The 22,216-nt window shown below is 36.5% G+C and overlaps 1 long non-coding RNA gene across 1 annotated transcript; it reads right to left on the minus strand.

The window, feature by feature from the left end:
* Window positions 1-18,820: 18,820 nt before the first annotated feature.
* LOC135301258 (uncharacterized) lies at window positions 18,821-20,145 on the minus strand. The gene is made up of 3 exons (XR_010362995.1): window positions 20,116-20,145; window positions 19,961-20,016; window positions 18,821-19,453 (listed from the first exon to the last, which is right to left on the minus strand). It is a non-coding gene; the product is annotated as an uncharacterized LOC135301258 (long non-coding RNA).
* Window positions 20,146-22,216: the final 2,071 nt, after the last annotated feature.

Genomic DNA, 22,216 nt, shown 5'->3' on the forward strand with positions numbered 1-22,216 from the left:
AAAGTGATGGTTACATGATCATTACATAAGTGAGGAAGTTGTATGTTGCCCCATTCTATTTGTTTGTGTTAAGGGCAAAGGGTAAAGTTTAATAAATTAGCCCTGAATATTTTGACAGAGACTGATATACCTGTACTTGGAGATATACAAGTAAAGTAGAAACTATTTCATAAATGAATATAAAAGTTTAATAAGTAATTCAAGGAGAAACCACAGGAATTGGAACAACTTTTTTTGGGTGAAAATTTAAAAAAAGCTCAGAAATATGGAAATCCCTGCTATTATAAATACTTTACTGCTGAAGGTATCAGATGCTTTTCATGTTACTGTTCAACTGCATCAAATCCAAACCTACATTACATAAAGCACACAGAGAAAGGATAATCCTTTCCCTTTAGGTGTTCCGATCTTTGACTACTGAAATGTAGAGGTTCAGGAGAATGAGCAGCAGTAAGATTCTTCAGAAATTCTTCAGGTCTTGCAAGAACCCACTAATAAATAAGGCCTTCTAAAGCCAGTTCTTCACACTGGTAACATTCTTATCCATTTCCTTCTCAGGATCCTTACAGTCCAACATAGGGAGATTATGGTGAGAGAGACACTTTTTAATATGAAGGTTATGTGATCTGTTTGGTTTTCTGTAGCAGTTACATTGGTAAATGTATTCTTTTTATATTAAATACTACTTAAGAATCTAGTGACCATTAGTAGAGTATTTTCATAAATATCTGTAGTAGATCCTTCATAAACAGCCTAGCCCCCCACTTCTCTGAGTAATTTTTTTTTCTTCCTTTGCAATTCTTCAAAGATATGATGCAACTGATTGCAAAAATAATAAAAATAAAATTTTTGTATGAAAATCAACTCTGGTTCAGCATACAGTGTTATTCACCCCACAACTACACAGCAAGTTGTAACATGACAGATGAAAAAGCAGTAACAAGAATGAGGAATTCAGGTTCAGGAAGCAGTATCTGCATAAGTTGGCACTGCTTCCAAAAGCATGGCCTAAAGGTGGTTATCTATATCACTCAAGCACAGTGTTCTTGAGACTCATTCAAATGGAAGCACCAACAGAATGGCTGCAGCTGGAGGAAGAGATACCCAGACTGTCATCAAGATCCCAGCAAGCAGTGAAAAATAACAGCAGAAAAGACACAAACAAAAAAGATATTTGTTTACTGAGTTGCAAGTATGACCTTTCACTGCCAAATCTGTAAAAGAGGTTTCACATGAGTTTGCTTGCAGAGACAGAAGGAACTCCAGAGCCAGAACACAAGAGAGAGCTACCAAGGCTTCCTCAGAGTCATACAGGAAAGTCCAGACAGAATCTGTTTGAAGAGATGAGAGTCACCACTGCTCTACATGTGTGAATTTCACAGATGCTAGACAGAGGATCCCTGTTTAAAGAGTTTGTGTAATTTTCCATCCAGCCTCTAGAGAAACATGGCATTGTGAAAGATAAAAAGCAATTTTAAGTTTTCTGTGGATTGAGGTAGAGTAGACATACATTCTCATCCACTAAGCCTGCCAAATGAAAGAGACCAGTAAGAAGAGTGGAAGATCTTGGGTTGGAGCACTGAACAAGTGGGAGGGTGGATTTTTTCTCCCATTTTCCCTGAAGACTTATGATCGCACTTAAATGTCTGCATAGAGCAGGATATCATCATCTTCCCACAAAATTTAGGGTCCACCATCATGCCCTAGGCACTTTTTGCCATCTGCCACAGACCCCAAATTCCTTTCCATTGACAGAGGTAGAAGTAGAGGCAGTGAAGTCAGTCAATAGTGCACAAACACATAGCTACTGACTGTGGGAGAAGGACACTTATCATTTGTGCCATGCAGGCACAAATATGCATGTATAATAAACATTTAGGAGAAAAGACCTAAGGTGAAACTATCTTTTTCGTTTTTTCTTTATTTTCTTCTTTCTCTCTCTCTTTCTTTCATGATTATTGGATACATTATAGAATATTCAAAAATCTGCGGGAGCTGGAAACTCATAGCACACAAGATGTTGCTGTGAAACTTCTGTGACAGATGATTCTTCTCTAACAGCTAGTTGAGCCATAAACTTTTGAAAAGGTCCTGTAAGACATTCTTCAGAATATTCAGGCTATGATGTAAAGGTTGCTACGTTAGTATGTTGTGGATTTTAGTAGGAAAAATTTTAAAATGTGCAAATACAAGGTGTGGGGTTTTTTGCATGTTATGCCATTTTTGGTCAAACTTTCACAAGTTTGAAACAGAAGGTATCAGCAGTGAAGATGGTCATCTACCTCCCTTTGCATCATGGTACTTCATATTGTAAATTATTAGTCATAAGTTTAAAACATCAAAATATCCTGGTTTTCAGTGTGATATGAAAGATGTTGAGTTATAAAATCTTTGGGTCATTATTGATATATACACACAACAGATAAGACTTGAATTTAGATTAACTGTGTAGTAGTCAGTAAAATTATTTGCAGGTCTTCACAGTTTCAAAATGTAATCATCATAATCAATTTATAAATTATTTTCTCTGTAAGTGACACAGACTTGATGAAATTGGGATGTGATTTTATTGATTTTTATGTAGAATGGCTTGGAGAGTTAACCTATGACTGACTATCAAAATAAAAATTATTCTGGGAGCTTTTCTCTCACAGAAGAGTTTTCTGCTGGTTATAAAGTAAGGGGATGCTCATTTAAACAATGTGCCTTTAAGAAAATCTAAGTGTAATGATTCACTAAAATGTTCAATATTTAATCACATATACAACTGAATATTTCCCAGACATTCAGAATTTCCTTATACTTAACAAAAGAAATCTAAAATAACTGAATACCCTGTGGTGAAGCTTTTGAAGAAAAAACAATTTTCCCACTGTCAGAAGTGTCAGCTCTGATGACACCTGAGAGAATTATTTTTGCAACACAGGCCAAATGTTATAGAGTCTATTTGAGTCCCTAATAAATTAGAACCAGCAGACCACCACATACTAACTCAGACACACAAAGCCAATGTCAGTGTTTGTATAGCTGTTTCTGATATCCTTTTTTAGCATTTCTTGGCTTCACAAAAGTTTAAGAACTTTTTTTTAGCATGATACCTCTGAAGCATTTTACGTAAGAGAACTCACAGGTTTTAAAGTCTTCCTAAAGCTATAGAAATGTATGGCTTTATAGATTTGACTTAAAAGAACTTAAGTTTGCCATGCTTAAGAGGTTTGCTTTTTTCTTTTGTTTGGAAATTGTTCATACACACCCAATATAAGTAATAAAACATTATCTTGGCAGATTTGATTTGCTTTTGTAATATTTGGAAATTGCTTATATGCATTAATAATTTGGCATGCCCTAAGAGCATCGTTTTTCTTTCCAGACAGGTAGCAGTACAATGGCCATCTTGTCTGGCTTCATATTTCAACTGACTTTGACACTGGTACAATCAAAATGTGAAGTTTTATTTAAACTTATTTATCTCATGATTATGTGTGAGATAAAGCATCAGTGGAAGGTATTTTCTATAGCATACAACAAGGAGAGATAATCTCTGCTTATTTTTAATTTGCACCTTCAAGTTCTTCCACAGGAATGAACTGTACATTTGTCAAGATAATTATTGCTGCAGAAGATGCGCTTAGTAATTTGACTAAAAAACATGTATAGGTGGTAAAAGAAGAAAACTTGCTCTCTACATTTTGTGAGAAGTATGGCAACATACAGGAAACAAAATCTCCACTTTTTAGCCTTTTACTAGTTCAAATTTTGTTTAAGTTTTTCAAACTTAAAACCTTAAAAGGAAGGTTGCCTACAAAGTTAGAAATCATCTGTTAACAATTAAGATATAGATCCAATTCAATTCTTCTATATGGACCCCATTTTTTCCAACTTTATGTCAAGGCTGTTCAGCCAATCTGCCCTACAAGGAATTATTCCAAGTCTTCTTATAATAATGAGCCACCTGAAAGGCAAGTCTGCAAAATCCAAAGTTGATTAATTCAGTTTCCTCTCTGATTAACTGTCCCATCTCCCCTGACTGATTACAAAGGGAGCCTATAGCAACAGAAAAGTTATTGTTCCCCAGCCAGGGGAGTCTTACAAACTATTCTATGACAACTGTCATAGAAGAACAATCACTTACAAGGTGACAACCAGAGGAAATTCAAAGGCTTGAATTATATACTAAATAATGAAATGCCAGCTGCAAATTACAGATATGGAGCAGTGACTGTACACTACCTTATATCCATCCAGAATCCCTTGGAGAAATATACCTGTACCTGCATTGTATGCATAAGAGATCCAGTGCCTTTGGCCCATGTAGCATTTAGTGTGTGTGTAAACTAATTGTACCATGTGTGAACAGTAAAACTGACACTGCTGGGAGTTCCCACAAAAGAAAGTCATCTGGTGACTCCCAGAAGCTCCTCCTAGGCTGTCTGATGTCATGAGATATGGATAAATAAAAAGGTGCACTCATAATTCACCTGCATAAGCTAATTTAAAAAAAAAATACAAAAAAAAAGATAGAAGCTGAGAAATCCAGCTGCATGGTCATATTTTTTTGTGACTATGACAGACCTGAACTTGAACATCATGTTGTATACTACGAAATTGTAGCAGAAGCTTAGCCAGAAAAAAGAATGTTTAAAATCCTTAAAGTTTTTGTACAAAAAGCATCCTCAGTACTCAAGAGGGAGACTTGGCAAAAATGCCAAGACTATACCCTAGAATGTATTTACATTGTCAATACCAGACAACAGCATTGGAGTATGCTTCCAGAGTTAATGCAAATTTCAGCTCAGTGGACACAGCTGTCAGGTGGGAGGGGGGAAAGGGAGCTTCTACAATTCATGTCTCCTCAGAGAAATTATCACTTACCCAGTAGGAAAAAAACCATGACCAGGGCATTCTGATGATTTCTGTGTTCTTTTACACTATCCCAAAAATTAAATAATAAGAACTTTTCAACATTTTCCATTAAACTACAGCTACCCTCCTATACTAAAATGTTACATTGTTTGTGCTGAGTAAAAAAATCGTCAAACTATCCTATGCCAGATCAAGTCATATTAATGTTAATATCTGTACTTGACTGTAGAGTCATTTCTGGTGGAAATTTGATGTGAATTCCTAGTCAAATGGAATAGATTGTATCTAAAATTTTCATTATAATTGTACATAGCCACTACTTTTCTATTATTATTAATAATATTACTGTTTCTATTATTACATTTTCATAAAAGAACAGGTAACCTATCTTTCTGTGTTAGTTACATGGTAAAAATAAAATTTAGCTACTTTTTCATATGTGCAAGAACTGAAGTCATTAATTTGCACTGCTTTTTCAATAAGTAACAGTTAAAAGGATCTTTGAGTTAATAAGGCTGGATTCTATTGCTGTTTCAAGTGTGGCCTCAGGCAAATCATTTCACCTCTCCAAGCCTTTCAATTTCCACCCAGAAAGAGGGGCTTTTCAATACTTATCTGCCTCAGAGGTGGCATTAGGCTTAAATCCTTACTGTTTATAAAAGAGCTGATAAGCATCTAGTTTCCCAGATACAGTCTCCATTATCACTAATGGATTAGACCCCATTGGAGACACTGTATGAGTTCAAGTTCTTTATGACATTCTCATTTAACTGGAGCTAAACAACTGTGACTCTGCAAAATGTCAGCTAAGTCTTTCCTTTTTATTTTTAGTCTGCAAAAAGAATTATGAACTTTGAATGGACATCTCTCAAGAAAATGTTGTTCCTAACAAATAATTCATTGGGTTTTTTTTCTGTAGGCTGACCCTTACAAACAAATAGCTCTTACACCTTCACTTTTATGAAGTTTAGCATTATTCATACTATGAACCATGTCAAACAGAGTAAATGAAATCTGTATTGTTGTGTCTACAATGCAGGCCAGAATCTTGACAAGAAGAGATAATGGTACAAATAGAATTCATTGAGTGAAACTGTAGCACACAAATTAATCTCCTCTTTCTCCAAAACACACAAATATAATACCAGTGCTTAGCAATTAGAGACAATTCCCTGCATCAATTAATTTCTAGTTGCCATGTGATACGACACCAAAATGGAGAGGGATTCAACCACCCCTAAAGAACTTGAGAGATATGACTTACCCACATGCGCAGGACTCAAAGTGACAAGGAAATAATGTGTGTGGGTGGTTTCAAGCACAGTAGGAAAGAGCCAGCAGAAGTATCAGATTTCTCTTAAAGGAGAGAAATTATGATCTGCAGACTGAATTTAGGGGAATTCAAGCCTTTGAGAGGAATACTTGATGACAGCAAGGAGCCAATAGTCATAGGAAACTGAGAATTTAACAGAGAATACTGAGATCTACTCTGCTCACAAACTTGTAGACAGCTGGTCTGTGTTCTCTGGCTTCTGAGTATGGCTCCTAGCAAATGGGTCCCTCAGCACCAGGGCACCGCAGCAGCTCCAGGGAGGCTCTGGGTTCAGCCTCAGGTCAGCAAAACTGCAAGATCAGTATGATTCATCTTTCTTCTTTGAGGAGCAAACTTTCTGGTCTTTGCTAAGCTCAAAATGTTGTAGGATCTATGATCCAATAACTTCTGTCAGTATGGATAAAATCATCTTGCCTGAGAAACAGAGAGTAAGACAAAAGTTTCCATGTTGCTGCAAGTGGATGCAATAGTCACCTTTCTAGGCTGTGCTTGCAGATCCTCAGAGGGCACAGAGGCTGACAGTGAGTTCCTACAAATATTGCAAGTGAAAATATCTATTTCAGAATTTAAATATAAAGATTTAACCATTTGCTTTAAGCAGAGTCCTCTTCCCCCTTTGCAAAGACGATAGCTATGGAGCCAATATTTTTGCTGATATAAGAATTCACTGCAAATAAATCTTAGTCTACTGAGTAACTTCATGCCCAGATCATAAAAGAAAGGAGGCAAATGTATTTTAAAGGCATTTTTGGGGCACTTCCAAATGGGCATTTACTAAAAAATGTGCATGTACTAAAAAATGCACATTTTTTAGTAAACAACTATGAGCACTCAAACAGCCCTGTCCAAACATCATCAGCCACACAGCAAAGGTCTATAAATGTCTATATAAAGTTAGAGATAGGGTGGACCCAGGCTTTCCTCAAGGGTACTCCAAATAATTTTCTACTTTATGAGCCTACAAGAATGTATTGAGCTATGGCCAGAACACTGTGCACACTGTTTCAGTTAAATGACAGACACACACAAATTGCCTCCAGATATCCAACAAGAGAATGATGGGGCTAGAAAATCAGTAGGATCTAGACATACTTTGCGTGTGGCCTCTGCTAGAGGAATTGTTTCACTGGGGTATAATTACATACTTAATATGTATTGTTCAGTTCATACTTGTTTGAAGTCCTCAGGTTTTTTAAACTGAATAAACTCTATTCTGTTATACTTTTCCTTCCTTCATTGTAAGAGAATATATCTGTCTTCCTCTTCTTGATCTACTACCAGAAATCATGGCAGGACTATATACACTTGAATAATTCAGTCTGGGACATCACTGTAGTCTCTTAGCAAGGGTTAATTGGACTGTGGTTTCCAGCTGACTGAAGCATCATCTGGTCTCCAATCTAGTCCTGGACCTGTCAGGTACATTTGGATCATCATGACCTCTTGTAAACAGGACAGCAGAAAGGAGTAATTGCTAAAGAATAACACAGGTTAACTCTATCTCTGAAATCATAAGACAGCTTTAGCGAATTTAATTTTTTTTTTGTACATGGTTCACTGAGACTTATCTGCCTACTATGAAGAATGTGTATCTCAGTGAAGAAAAAAGTCATTCAGAATCCCTTGTTTCTTTCTTTTTTTCTTAAAATCTACGATACTCAATGGTTTTTTATGAGAAAAAAGGAACATCTAGTAGACAAAAAGTCAAATGAAAAATTTGTGGCCTTACACTAAGAACTGCAAAATAGCCATCATCATTGGAAAGTGATGTCTCTGAAATGTATAGATGAAATGTATAGAAACTCCTTTTCCCAGACTTCTGATTATAAGATTCAGCATTTCATTATGTGTTCATACCAAAGAGGAATAAGTTAATGTTAGCTTAACCCTGGAAAGAAGTTGCAAAGGAGCAACTGGTTTCTTGCTCTCCTCTTTATCTCATAAAAGGCTGACATAAATATGCTGTCTCAGCTGAACTTGTGTGTAAATCAAAGAAAAAAAGTCCATATATAAAAAATCCTCCAGTCTGTATTTTTTATTATTATTATTAATAATAATAATTACCTGTATCCTGTTCAGATAATGTTGTCAGATTATTCAGAAATGCAATAAGGAAGATTAAGATTGGCTTGGAATGGAATGTGACAAAGATATCTAGGACAACAAGAAGAGCTTCTTCAAGTCCATTAGTAGCAAAAGGAAGGTTAGGGAAAAGACAGGTCTGCTGAGTGAGGACCTACAGTTCATGACTGAGGAACAAGTTTATTCACACTCTATGGAAGGGAATAAGGAATTATTTCTCTTAATCGATTCTGTCAGCATGGAAGATGTGTGTGTCCTTTTAAATCCTGTCTGGTTTTAATGTTTTCCAGCATGGACACAATCTGAGTTATAACAAATACCAACTTGAGAGTTCAAAGCAATCCCATGGAGAAAGAAGCTGCAGTGCCAGTTCAAGGACCCTGACCGTGCATAACACAAAGGCACTCTTCCAACTCTGGAATCCAAAGATTGCTTGGGATCATTTCTCATCCAAACATCACGTAGGTATATACAATACCTACAGCAGCTAACTCCTGCTCCGAGATTTAATTTTCCTCAGTAAGGAGCACAACTTGTGGATGGACCAATGATACCAAGTACCAGAGCACTGCAACTCAGACAAGTGACATGGAGATGCTTTTAAACTATTCTGTGGTCTTTGCATTCTGTGTGGTTTTGCTCTACTGTACCTGCTCTCAGAGTCAAGCACAATGATGGCACATTGAATCTAGTCTGGTTTATTTATACCTGGAAAGATGCAGGTAGCTTTAGAAAAATGTGAGTTTAAAAAATTTTCAGCAAGGAAGACTGAATCCATCAAAGTACTCTGTTTCCCATTTGCTGACTGGATTCCTGTGGAGATAGCAAAAAACTTCCCCGTTGCATACCTCTTTTAAAAAATGCATTTCCTGTCACAAAGAAGTAAAGTTTTTGCACTGATTTAGTATTCCTTTTTTTTTTTTTTTTTTTCCCCAGATCAGGGACTCTGATTACCATTCCAATCACATTTTGTATTTAATGAAAAATATTTTCGCAATGTTCTAACTAATAATTGATTAAACTAGCTCCAGAAACATAATTTTTTGTTTATTAGTTTCTTTCCTGACATCCAATGACTATGCAGACATAAGGTACTCTACCTTCTTTTGAAATGACATTATTCATGACTATGCACTTCTATTTCTAATTTAAATACTCAAGACTCTGAACTTTTTTTTTTCCAAATGACTTCTGTATTACAGCTTGTTTTGGGTGCATTTTCAATATCAGGAGAGTGAGATTAACATTTACATTTGTCATGAACTATTGAAGAGAGAGCAGGAATGCAGTGTCGATAGCTGTTTTCGATTTCCATCATACCAGCCTCAGAGCTCCTGCTGACATTATAACACTAACTCAAATATTAACATAAAATATTAAAAATACTATATGGATGGTGGTTGTGAATACTTGCTGAGAATGCTGAAGAGACATTTTGCTCACAATAAATATTTGGAACATTGTATCAAATGTCATGAACATTAACTGCAAAAAAGAGCTTTTAACAGACCATTGAATTTGTGGCAAAGTCCTCCACATAGAGAAAACAGATTAAAAGGCAGCAGTAGTTTTCACTTAAGTGGTCTGATTTTTCACTGCAGTGAACTTTGTCTAGTAATTCATACCTTTCCAGTAAGGTTGGCCTGTTACAATAGGAAGATTCTCAAAGACAGCAACTGTCACATGACACAGGGTGAAGGAGAACCAAACAGAAAGACTTTGCAAGGATGGTTTTGTGATAAAGGTGGTAGAACACCAGCTGCGCTAAATACCACTTTTTTTCTGAACATGGACAAGTCGCTTAGGCTTAAATCCTGGTTTCACTGAAGTTTAAAGAAAAACATCCTTTTATATCTGATGGAGAAAAAGGGTCTTTAAAGCACAACTCATTTTACAAATGTTGACATTATATGAATCAATAAGAAGGTTAAAAGATGCACATTTTTTAACTTAATCTATAAAAGAGGCAGTTTGATGAGGATTTATTCTTGCTTCGGTGTTGTTGTCACCTGTTTTAATTTACAGATCTCCTTTTCACAACGAGAAAAATCAAACAAACCCCGGAAAATTACTTCCTCACAATATGCTTGTAAGCATAAAATTTAAGGTTATCATGGCACTGGGGCACTATCCATGTAGTAGAAACCCCAGCTGTACCTATGACAGCTGCCCTACAACAAAGATGTGCACAGATTTGAGAGTATGGTGATATAAGCTGGCATTGCAAAGGTTATGGGTTACCTCAGCCATGCTTCAAAACCTCATTGATGCCTATCATAGATGGAAAGCTGACACCAACTTGACTTATACTTCTGGAAAATTGAGATAAAGGATAAAACTGAGAAAGGTCTGGCTGATGCAATGAGTCTAGAACATAAATACTCCTGAATTATGGAAGTGCCTGGTCTACTATGACAGCTGTCTTTTATAAGCTTGAAACCCAGTCCCTGAACTAAGGTGTCTATCAATTTATAAATTTATTTAAAAAACCCCAACAACAACAAAAATAACAACAACAAAAAACACACACAAAAAAACCCACACACACACTCGGAAGTTCATTGCAACCCTACTCTTCTTTCCATTCTGGGAATGCAATTGCCTTGCAAATGTGCTGGTTTTGACTGCAGTAGAGATAATTTTCTTCACAATTGTTAGTATGGGGTTATGTTTTACATTTGTGCTGGAAACAGTGTTGATAACACAGAGATTCTTCTGTTATTGCTGAACAGTGTTTACACAGAGCAAAGCATTTTCTGCTCCGAACTCCCCAGGAAGAAGGCTGGGGGTGTACAAGGAGTGGGAGGGGACACAGCCAGGATGCCTGACCCCAAACGATCCAAGACCATATGGCAGCATGTGAAGCTCAGCAGCATTACAGGCAGAATGGGAGCTTCAGACAAACTTTATGAGAGAGGGTAAAGCCCTCCTGTTACCAAAAACCCAAATTGTCAGGGTAAACAAGATTCCCTAACACAGTCTTTTTAATGTTAGCAAGTAAGGCATTACTGTATTCCTGGCCAAGAGGTGTGTGTGTGACTAAAAAAGTTCCACCACATAGACGCTGATACAAAACTTTTTCACTTATTTATAAACTTTTAGTAAACAAAGAAATTAATGTTCAAGTTATATATTCCTAAATTACATAATCCTCTTCCTTAACTAGTATTCTATTCTCTATTGGTTATTGATCTCTCACTCTTGATGCTAATTTGATCCATATTCTTTACTCCTTTTGTTATCTTTTTCTTAGACAAGAGTCTCCAGGTTTCCAGGCCTTAATCTCCTCTATATCTTCTGGTTACTCCAAAAGCCTTCAACGGTCATAAATTTAAGATCCCAGATTTAAAATTTTCAAATGTCTTTGGCTTTTTTTATTGAAGCTTGTCAGGGATAGTTTTAACAGACTTAAAGTTTTTATCATTTAATGGTCAAAGTAACAAAATGAGTCCATGAAGAAACTTGATAAAGTGCTGGCTAGAAGTGGGAACTGCTTACATTTAATTAAAGAAACTAATGAAAAATTAGTTAGAGAAGTTATATAATTTCCAACATTCCCATTGTCACAAGATATGGAAAGGACCCACTTACTTTCTGAACTCCTTCCCAGAGACTTTGTCAACTGTTTCTATCTAAAGGATTTTACAGGTGTAATTGAACCATTACATAACTTTGTCCTGCACAATTATGAATGGCAAACCACATATCTATATATAAATATGTATGATTTATTATTATAATGATTAGACAAAAAGATTTTAATCAGAAGCATTTACTACACAATATAGGGGCTGTAACAACTATTATAATATAGTGCACTATTTTGAAGCAATATCTAAGCAATTATGTTAAAGCAATTGTATTAAGCTAACAATTCTTAACTAGAGATTGATGCCACTCACCCATGACAATGCTAATTTTTCTCTCAGCTTCTGGGTATAAGAAGAGTTACCATAAGGGATGACCCCACTCAAAGGAGAAATCTCCACACATACACTTCAAGATGGCCTATGTCAGAAGACCATGCTTTTAAAATTTGGGACTGGGCTTTTATAGTTCAGTGTAAAGTGATTGACTGTCAGTCATATGTCCCCAGGCCAGTTGTGTCAGCTCAGCAACTTTGGGTAAGTTATCAGTAGTATCACTTTTTGTTACTTTATGCAGATATTGTACCAATGTCAGGATGTTTCCCTTTGGGGCAGATGAGTCAGACTGGCTTCAGTGTTATTCAGCACAAAAAGCAGCATGATATCCCCTTCTTTAATTAATTTTAATGCTGATAACTTTACCTATTAACTGTCTTTATCTCAACTCACAACTTTTCTTACTTTTACTCTTCTGATCTTCTATCCCATCCCACTGGGGTATGTGAGTGAGTGAACAGTTCTGTGGGGCTAATTCCCAGCTGGGGTTAAATCATGACAGTTTAGGCTGGCATTCCATCTAGAGAGATTTGGGAATAGTCTAACATATTTCTCTCTCACACACACACACACACACATATATAAAATATCTTATTTCAAACCCTTCAAGACAAGGCATATATATCACTAAAAACCATAGTTGTCTTACAGATAAAACTTTGACCTCATCAATACAGCTTCTTGAGCCCCACAGTGCTGTGAGTCAAGGAAGCATCTGCTTCTGCAAGCCTCTGGGTATGTTGATCAGTCTCACAAGGACTCACACCTGAGGCCCTGCTGTCTTCGGACACCTGTTGAAGCTGCTCTAGAGAACAGCTTCTACAGAAATTTATGTTTTTACTAGAGCAGGGTTCAAATATTTGAGAAAAGAAATTTCTTGAAGAGGATGAAGCACCCACAAGCAGGCATGTGGGAATGCAAAGCAAACACAAGCACTTCTTCACCATGAGAATTTTCCAACAGAAAGACAGCAGAAGGAGACTATCATTACCTTAGTGGAAATTTTGGTGGAACAAACCTATTCACCTAATTTAAATACAGCATAACTTTTTTTGTTATTATTCAAGCCTCAGCTTATTCTAGAAGCATGAAATATCTCAAAAGCATTATGTTAATTTCTGTTCAAGTTAAGAGAGGTCTCTTGCCCATTAGAAAAGAAATTGAGTCCTATCAAATGAGAAATAGACATAACTTCCATTAATAATACCATGAGTTCTGTCATAAAAGTGCAGAACAAAACACTTCTGCTCACCTTTGGAGGTAATTTTTTTTCTGTATTAAGTCTCCAAAAGAATAGGCATACCTCAGACCAGCTCTTGCAACACAAAATAGTTGTATCAATATAAACATGATTTTATTTTTAAAATTGCATCTAAGCTGACAAACAGTGAGCTGTGGCTCAGTGATAAACCGTGGGAAATGGGGTTTATAATGGAAACACTGACAGATTTCCTGCCCTTACAGCACTATCGTTATCTATTGCATTGCACATTAAGTGCACATATCACCTGATAAATACATAGCATGTTAAATCTGATAAAACTTTTACTGAATCAAATAGACAAGGAGCTGGATGTGATAAACAAGCTCCTATATCTGATCCATCAGTTTCAAAAATAGATAAGTAAACAACTAAACATGATACAGTACATCACTGTCAGGTGATTAAGGTCACCCATTGGGAATTGCCATTCTCTGAGTAAAAAGCTATTGTTGAAAAATCTGTCCAGAAAGTTTTATTTATCTATTTTTAATCGGGTCCACAAGCCTTTAACTAAAATTTGTGAACTGATTAATGCAATGACACTCCTATACAACAGTACTGAAAAGAGTGTGCAGTTATCTGTTTTAATCTCTTTGTCAATGTGGACACTCCCCTTATGCAGAAAGTGTACTCATTTTGGCACATAAGTATATGCTAAGTACTTTTTCAAGATTGACTCAGAAGGTAAAATCTTGTAAGATCAGAAACATATTTGGCCAAGAGAAAAATGGAATAAAAATTATTTGATTAAATATTTGACAGTAGGAACCACAAGAAGATTTCTCCTGCTGGAAAAAGCTATTTTAGCTGGTCAGTTTTGCAGAAGCATGAAAAGCTGCATTGAGAAAAGAACAGGACTAACAGCAGGATACAGAAGATGTGTTGTCAAGCGTGATCCAGAAAGGTGAGTAGATTAGTTTCTGCAAGAGAGAACAGTGTGCTGACTACGTGTCATGTGAGCCTGAACTGTTGGCTGCAGGAGTTATTATTTTATGGGAACTTTCTAAACCTGTTTAAACCTGTTTAATCCTTCTAAACTGACTTCATGTATTCCTCTGCTCTCATTTTTTTCTGAATGTATTTCTCAGGTGCACTTGAATGAGCCGCTGCCTTTAGCTGGTAGCAGGATCAGATTAGAATGCTCTGCCTAGCTGTGCATACAATTTCTGCACACTGGCTTGTATTTTAAATACCTACAGTTCTAGCCATACTCCTTTCTGCTCATCACAGTCATGATCTTTCCCTTTCACTGGTGTTCAGAGCCAGTAAATTGTCATTTTGGTGAATGTCAGTCAGATAGTAGGACATCCAGGTTCTTGCTTTTGGTCAGTGACTGGTCCCCAGAGCAAGGCACAACAACACCCAGCATCAATCATTACAGATGGAGATAACCATGGTGAAGTGGATGCCAACTAATTCCCTAATAGATATACTTTCATAATTCTATTTTGATCATCTTCTAATCTAATAACAGTCTTATTGAGTCTCACTAAACTATCGCTGCAATTGTTTGGCAAAGTAAGACACAATAAGAAAAAAAAAAAGATTTATCAATGATTCTTTTTTCTGTATGTATATGCTTTTAAACTTTCATGAGACTTCTCAGGAAAAGATGTTGGCTGACTTTTGCACATTGATTAATATCTTCTCTTCCATTTACATTTCTCTGATTCAATTTTTTCATAAATTTTCAAATTCAAGATCAATCTCTGTTACCTGTAATATCTAATATATTTTTCCATGCAGTTCCATGGTAATAAAAAATTACAAAGATGGTTTTCATATGCATATTATGATGATTGATTTTATAAAAGTGGGAAGGGAAGGGAAGGGAAGGGAAGGGAAGGGAAGGGAAGGGAAGGGAAGGGAAGGGAAGGGAAGGGAAGGGAAGGGAAGGGAAGGGAAGGGAAGGGAAGGGAAGGGAAGGGAAGGGAAGGGAAGGGAAGGGAAGGGAAGGGAAGGGAAGGGAAGGGAAGGGAAGGGAAACTGGGAAATTTTTTTTAGGTAAATGTATAAGAAAAAGGATAATCATTGTATAATCAGGAAATACAATTATTTTTTGTGGATTTTCTGTTTTTTAAACTCAGAAGAAATAGAAAAATCAGAAAATAGTAAAAACTATAAAAAATTTCATCCCTGATATATTTACACCAAGATTTTTACATTCTACCTTTAAAAAGACAAATTCTCTGTATAAATAGAGGGCAGCATGCACATGCTACATTTTAGCACACAAAAATTTGTCCTGATTTCTTCCACAGGGTGCTCATTTCAAAATGTTCAGTGCCTGGCTTGTTCTGTGCATACATAGATCTTAGATGCATGAGCGTGCCTTTATATTCATGTTTTATTTGTATTTGTACAGATTAAAAAAAATGCGTGCACATGTGCACACACACACGTGTATATATACATATATATACATGGCACCATACTGCATGTTAGAAATCATTGTAAATACATAGGTGTAGAAATAGCCCCTCACATCTGAGAGTGAAATAGGTCAATGGCTGCAATTATTTATGAAACATTTTCAAAATTTTCCATGTCTGCTGTGACTCTCATTTTTTTTGTCTCAGTGTCAATAAGTAGCTAGAGTCAATCCAACAGATAGATCTGGTCTCATTGGAATCACAGTATGGTGCCAAACAGAGACAAACCAGCCTGTTTCTTGAAATACTAATTTTTCTTATTGGAAAGGAAAGCATTTTTAAATAGTATTGGAGAAGCAAAGTCAATGAAAGCAGATGTTCATACTAAGGTAGAGCACCTCAAAATTTAGACACAGTTATTCATCCTTCTTTACCACTGGTCTCAACTGCAAAATCAGGGGTATCCACAATGTTTCATTCTTGAGAATGAAATACAACACCTAGTGCTTTAAGACTACTATCTATTAGAAATAAAAATATAAAAGCAAATATTAGGCTAGACTTGGTGAATTTTTGTAATTAAAATTACATTACATTAGAAGAGTATATATTACATTAGAACAGTATAAATAGATTGATGTCATTTTAATGAAAGCTTCTAATGTTATTTTGCTGTGAAATAATTCTGGATATCCCTGCCTTTGAGTGTTGAATTCAAAAGAAGAAAAATACTGTTGATGAAACTAAATGAGAGATGAGATAATTTTAAATACTTAGTGAACTGAGAGAGACACGTTGTTTTTAAAATCTAGTTTTAATCTGTATTATTTACCACAGAACCATTACAGTCTGTCATGTCATTGTGCTGCCATATAGACACACTAAATCCATACTCTACATTCGTTGTGATCTTTTTTAGATGATTGCTTATGTATAATAGTTGCTTTTCAGACAAAAAATAATTCATGCAATATTTTTTCCTTATGCTTAGAGAACATTACTGAGTCTGAATTGCAGGCATCTGAAAATAGAAGCCTAATGCTAAGATACTATTAGGAACAATGAGAAAATATCACAGCAATTCAATTGGTTATACAGACCCTTTACTATGTTTCACACCAAAGTCACATTGATCCATTTAATCAACGTATTTTTTTCCTTTGTTTTTCTATTTATTGTTTATACTGCAGCAAATTCAAAGGCTCAATATGCTATGTAGAAAAATTTGTCAGGGCTAGAAGTCCACAGTCCATCTCCTGTTATCCCTTGAGCAGCTCTACACTTGCCCTTACCTGCCCACTGATGTTTCCAGGATAAGCAGCTGTGTTCTGCTGTACTGGTTACCATTTGCACATTCACTGCCAGTAATGGAAAACCAAAAATTATGGTGCCTGCATGTGCATCTAATAATGACATCAAAATGCATAGGGGAGATGAAGGGAGAGGAAAGCAAGAGACAAATCTTCACATGGGAAGTATTTAAGAATGCAGGTGAAAAGAATACAAAAGGTGGTAAATACAAGAGCCCTGAAGGCCAGAAACGTCTGTACATCACTCAGACAAGCATTGCAACACAGACTCTGCACACAACTTGACAGTCAGGGGAATTTTCCATCGTATTTCCATCTTCCTCTATGCAGATGGCAGAGGAAAAGCTTTTCATTCACTTACAGAGGATCTGAGTGTGAAGTTGCTTCAATTATCAGAAATTGGAATGTGAGAGGAAAGGGACAACTTTGATTGGAGAGATTTGTCTTCCAGTTCAAAATCATCAGCTAAAAATTTCTCTGGCACTATGTCCTTAGGCTGAGTCAGTCACCATATCAGTCATCTAAATTCCCAAGCTGCCTCTCCTGTTTGGCTTTGTTACCTCAACCAGAGTCTGCAGCAATTCCTGCCGCTGGCAGCAGCCCTGCTGCTGCTGCAGGGTCTAGCAATTGCTGTTATGTTTGTCTTCAGCTCCTCTCTGAAACAAACCTCTCTAATGAGATATCTGGACAGTGATAACAAAAAATACAAGGCAGTATTTTGGCTGTTTTTAAAGAAACAAACTAAAATTAAAAACAAACAAACACAAAAATATACAAACAAAAATCCCAACCCAACGCTGCGTAGCTTACAGAGACTTTAACTTTTATTGCCTGCTTTCCAGGCAATAAAATCACTGTTCCAGAGGCAGCATCCTATGAGAACAGAGCATGGGACAAAACAGTTGTGAACTAGAGGTTAAGTAGTAACCAAAAGTACACACCCACCCAGTGTAGACATATTTTTCGTATATCTGTTTGGTAGATCTGTGCCATCTGCATGATGATTTTGAATATTATAGTGACACTTGGAAACTCTGTGTGGCTTAGCTCTGATAAGCCAAGGGAGAATTTTGAAGACATGCATATCCTATTGACCTTTAACAGAGCGGGAATTAGACCCATGAAGAATTTCAATGAGACAACATTGAATGATTTTTGTTTTATTTATTTGAGTGTTTGACAATCTATTTTTAGTTTCATTTCCCTCTATTTAATATTTAGTGATGCTTGAGCTTTGCTAATCTTCCAAATTGGCAGACTATCCATATCTTTGACATGGCTGGATAATCTTTTCCCTTGCTTGGCACTCATATACTCTTGTTCACTTCTTTTTTTTCAAAGCAGAACCCTGCAGGGCTCCCAGAATATCATCCTCATAGTGAAATAAGAAGGAAAGTAAATTTATCTTATTCAAAATATTATCTTTCTGTTGGTACAAAAGTATCTCAAGCCATTAAAAATATTTCTCTTTTGTAAAAATAATAATAAATGGTGTGCAGTGTTAGTCAACTATGTCTTTTTCTAGTGGTATCTTTTAAATTGTACTCAGTTTACATAGCAAAGCAAGAAAAAAAAAATCCTACTGTAACTGAAAATATGCTGAAAATATACTGGAGAGACATAATACAGCAAGGGTTATTCTATGTAAAATATTATTTCCTAGTGCCTGAGAATTGATAGCCTTCCCTTTTGTTGGAGCAACCAGCCTGACTGAGCTTGAGCCATGCAGCAGCATCTCAAGGAAGAAACAAGTGATAGAGAGGAGACACCCTGCTGCAAGGTACCAAGGCTTCCAGCTGCCAGTCTGATCTGCTGCTTAGGGAGGTTTCCTCCTTGCCAGGGACCCAGATTTGGGACTTTGTGGAGAGGCTACCAAGGTTTGTCCAGTCCTGTCCACAAACTGATGCACTGCCATTCTCTCACCAGAACTTCATGAAGACCTATAACGAGACAAGTTAATTCACTTGAAGAATAGTAAACCCATGCACTAGGACATGATAGGGGCTGACCAGCAGCTTTTTTTGGAGAAAAGAACCTGGCAGTCCTGGTAAAGAACAGGTCCAAGAGGAAGTAGCAGGGATCCATCCTTGGATCAATTCCTGGTCAGCGTTTTACCGAGCATTGCCGGGAGGTCAAAGGATGTGAATGTTCTCTGCCCAGCACTAGAAAGGTGTAGAGACACATTTCTAGTCCTGGGCTTCCCATGGAACAACAGAAGTATGGATACACTTCTTCAGCAAAAAGCAATGAAAACTGTAAAAGGATTGGAGGATCTGGCACATGACGGGAGGTTGGGACTGTTTGGCCTGAAAAAGAAAAGCGCAGGGGGAATCTTATCAGTATGAGTTCCTGATGGGAGAAATAAAGAAGATAGATCCAAACTCCTATCAGTATCTGTGAAAAGACAAGGGGCAACAGGCACAATTTGAAATACAGAAAGTCTCACTTAGATATCATAAGAGGAAACTTCTTTATGGTGTATCTTAGCACACAATATGGGAATAGCTGTTCAGAGTGGTTGTACAACTTTGATCCTGAGTGATATTCAATACCCAAATGGGCACTACGTGCTACCCAGCTATGTGGTCTAACTGACTGTCTTGACCAAGGGGGCTTCTATGACTCAGTAATTCCATTTAAATATGTTTGCTTTTATGAGTTTACCTGGTATGACCTTTTGTCTAGTTTATTATTCTAATAAATCATTAGCATTTTACAATACTTGAGCTAAATTACAGTAAAGGTGTTTCAGTTATAACCTCATAGTGAAATGTGCAGTATTAAATGTTGCCACAGTGACAGCCTTGGAATACCTTGCAAAGTGCAGTTTTTATTGATGATCACAGGCATGCCTTAGACTTCACTGCACCTAGCAGATATGATGTGCAATAAAATATTGTTATTAACTGACAAAGTCTCACAGAGAAAAAGCTCTTTTAGAGCAAATTTTCACAAGGCTAATGACTACCTGTTACAAATCACAGTGTAAGTGCTTTGCAGGTGGCACCAGGCAGGTGCAAAAGAGATCTCCTTTATTGCAAAAAGCAGGTATTTTTAAGCAATTAGGCCATTATCAGTTACATTCCATTTAAGCACAACAAATGTAGTTCAACCAATCCCCACAAACCACGATGTGACCATGTAATGATTATATAACTTCTTTTTCTACCTCTAATTCAGCTGAGTCACTTTTCCATAGCCCTTTTCTACTCAGCCTAAGTAACAAGGCTAAGCCATGATTTATCAAGGGTAACAAGGCCCTTAGATTGTAAGGTTTTACTTCTTTGCAACAACAGCCTGTATCTGAACATTCTTACATTTGGTTGCTGACTGAAAGCTGAAATTTCCAACGTTATTTCATTTAAGAAGCATCAGCACTGAAAGATGAGATCCTAGGTGCCTCATCCACATTAGGAAATGTGCTGGGTAGTTCAGCTATTATTTGCATACCATTTAAAAATCACTTGAACACTTGAGGCCTGACCCAAAAGGGCACTGGAGATGACATTTCCTTTTGTCAACCATCACAATACAATGAATGCAAAAAAGAGTTTAAAATAACTTTAAAGGTAAAACAAGAGAAGAAGGGAAGGCACTTTGCTAATTTTTACATGATTCAACTTGTTCCTCACATGGATAAACTACAGCTATTAGTATGTCATCCATTTCATTGAATAACAGCAAAAAAATCAATCCCAGTATAATCTGTTAGTCAGAATGTCCTTCATTCTTCACATTATTTGGCTACTGGTTTTACCTTTTTTTTTAGCTAATTGTGCTTATTTTTTTTAGCTAATTTTTGCTTAATTTCATGTGATGGATTTGACATTCAGGCATTAAAAAAAAAGAAATCTCAAGAAGAACTTTAAAAGTTTATAATTTGTTCCCAGAACAGGATTCCCTCCACTTTAATCAGCCTTGAAAGTTGTCTGCCCAGTCTGTTCTCAAAAACTTCCAGTAATGATAATTCCACAGTCTCTCTAGATAGTCCTTTTCTGTGATTTATGGTTGAAAATCTTTTCCTAATACATAATCTAAATTTCCTTTTCTCTAATTTAAGACCATTACTTCTTGTTCTTTCCAAGGTTGACACAGAGAACAGATTATTCCTTTCCTCTTTGTTAGTATGTTCTGCATATCAAAGTGTGCTATTTTATATCCCTTCCAGTCTTTTTTTTTTTCTCAAATCCTATCTTTTCTTCAGAGGTCGTGTTTTCAAGAACACTGCTCATTCTTCTTGTTCTTTTCTGCAATTTCTCCTATAAGCACCATTTTATAGCAATATACTGTTAAGATGATAAATTTAAAAAGTTGAAATCCTTTCAATTTGGAAACCTGACATTGTGTGAATGCCTAGTTTCACATTATTCTAGTTTCGTAAGACAATTTCAGGGGCACAGAGTATAATGAATTTCAAAATAGCTTTAAACTTTATGAAGTCAAGTCACTTCTGGTTTTATCTACAATGTTTTAAGGTATTGCTTGTCCCAGTTGTCAATACCTCAGCCCCTCAAGTTGTCAATCCATACCTGAGCTGTAAAGTTAGCCCTCATCAACCAGCCTGTGAGCAGAACTGTTGAAATATGAGTGTAGATTCTCTCCTGTCAGCTTTTTCAATGATGGCTGTAACCTTCAGCAAGGGGCAGAATGAGCAGCTAGAGGCTGCAATGCCTTACATACCCAGCTTTGCTTCAGAATGAGCCTCAGAGGCCCTTAAGAAAATGTTTCTTGAGGTATTTCAAAAGATTACCTTTGCCAGGGATAGGTGTTTCTCACCTGCCTGAGGCCTGGTCAGAGGGCAGTTGTGGCCACCAGCTATGATTGTCCATCAAATGCTGGCCCAGAAAATTCATTACACAGGAGTTACTATTACGGCTGCACAGACCATGTTTCAGCAGCCTCCTAAATTGCCATGATACCAGTGTAAGTCATTATGATCATGAATTTATAAACATTTAACAAAACTAGTATGTGTGGCCCATGATTTTAAATTTGATAAAGTTAATTTTGGTATTGTTGTCTCTACATCTTATTTGTCATACACTGAATGGAGAAATATCAGAGAAGAC

The sequence above is a fragment of the Passer domesticus genome, chromosome 5, assembly GCF_036417665.1.
Source record: "Passer domesticus isolate bPasDom1 chromosome 5, bPasDom1.hap1, whole genome shotgun sequence".
NCBI lineage: Eukaryota > Metazoa > Chordata > Aves > Passeriformes > Passeridae > Passer > Passer domesticus.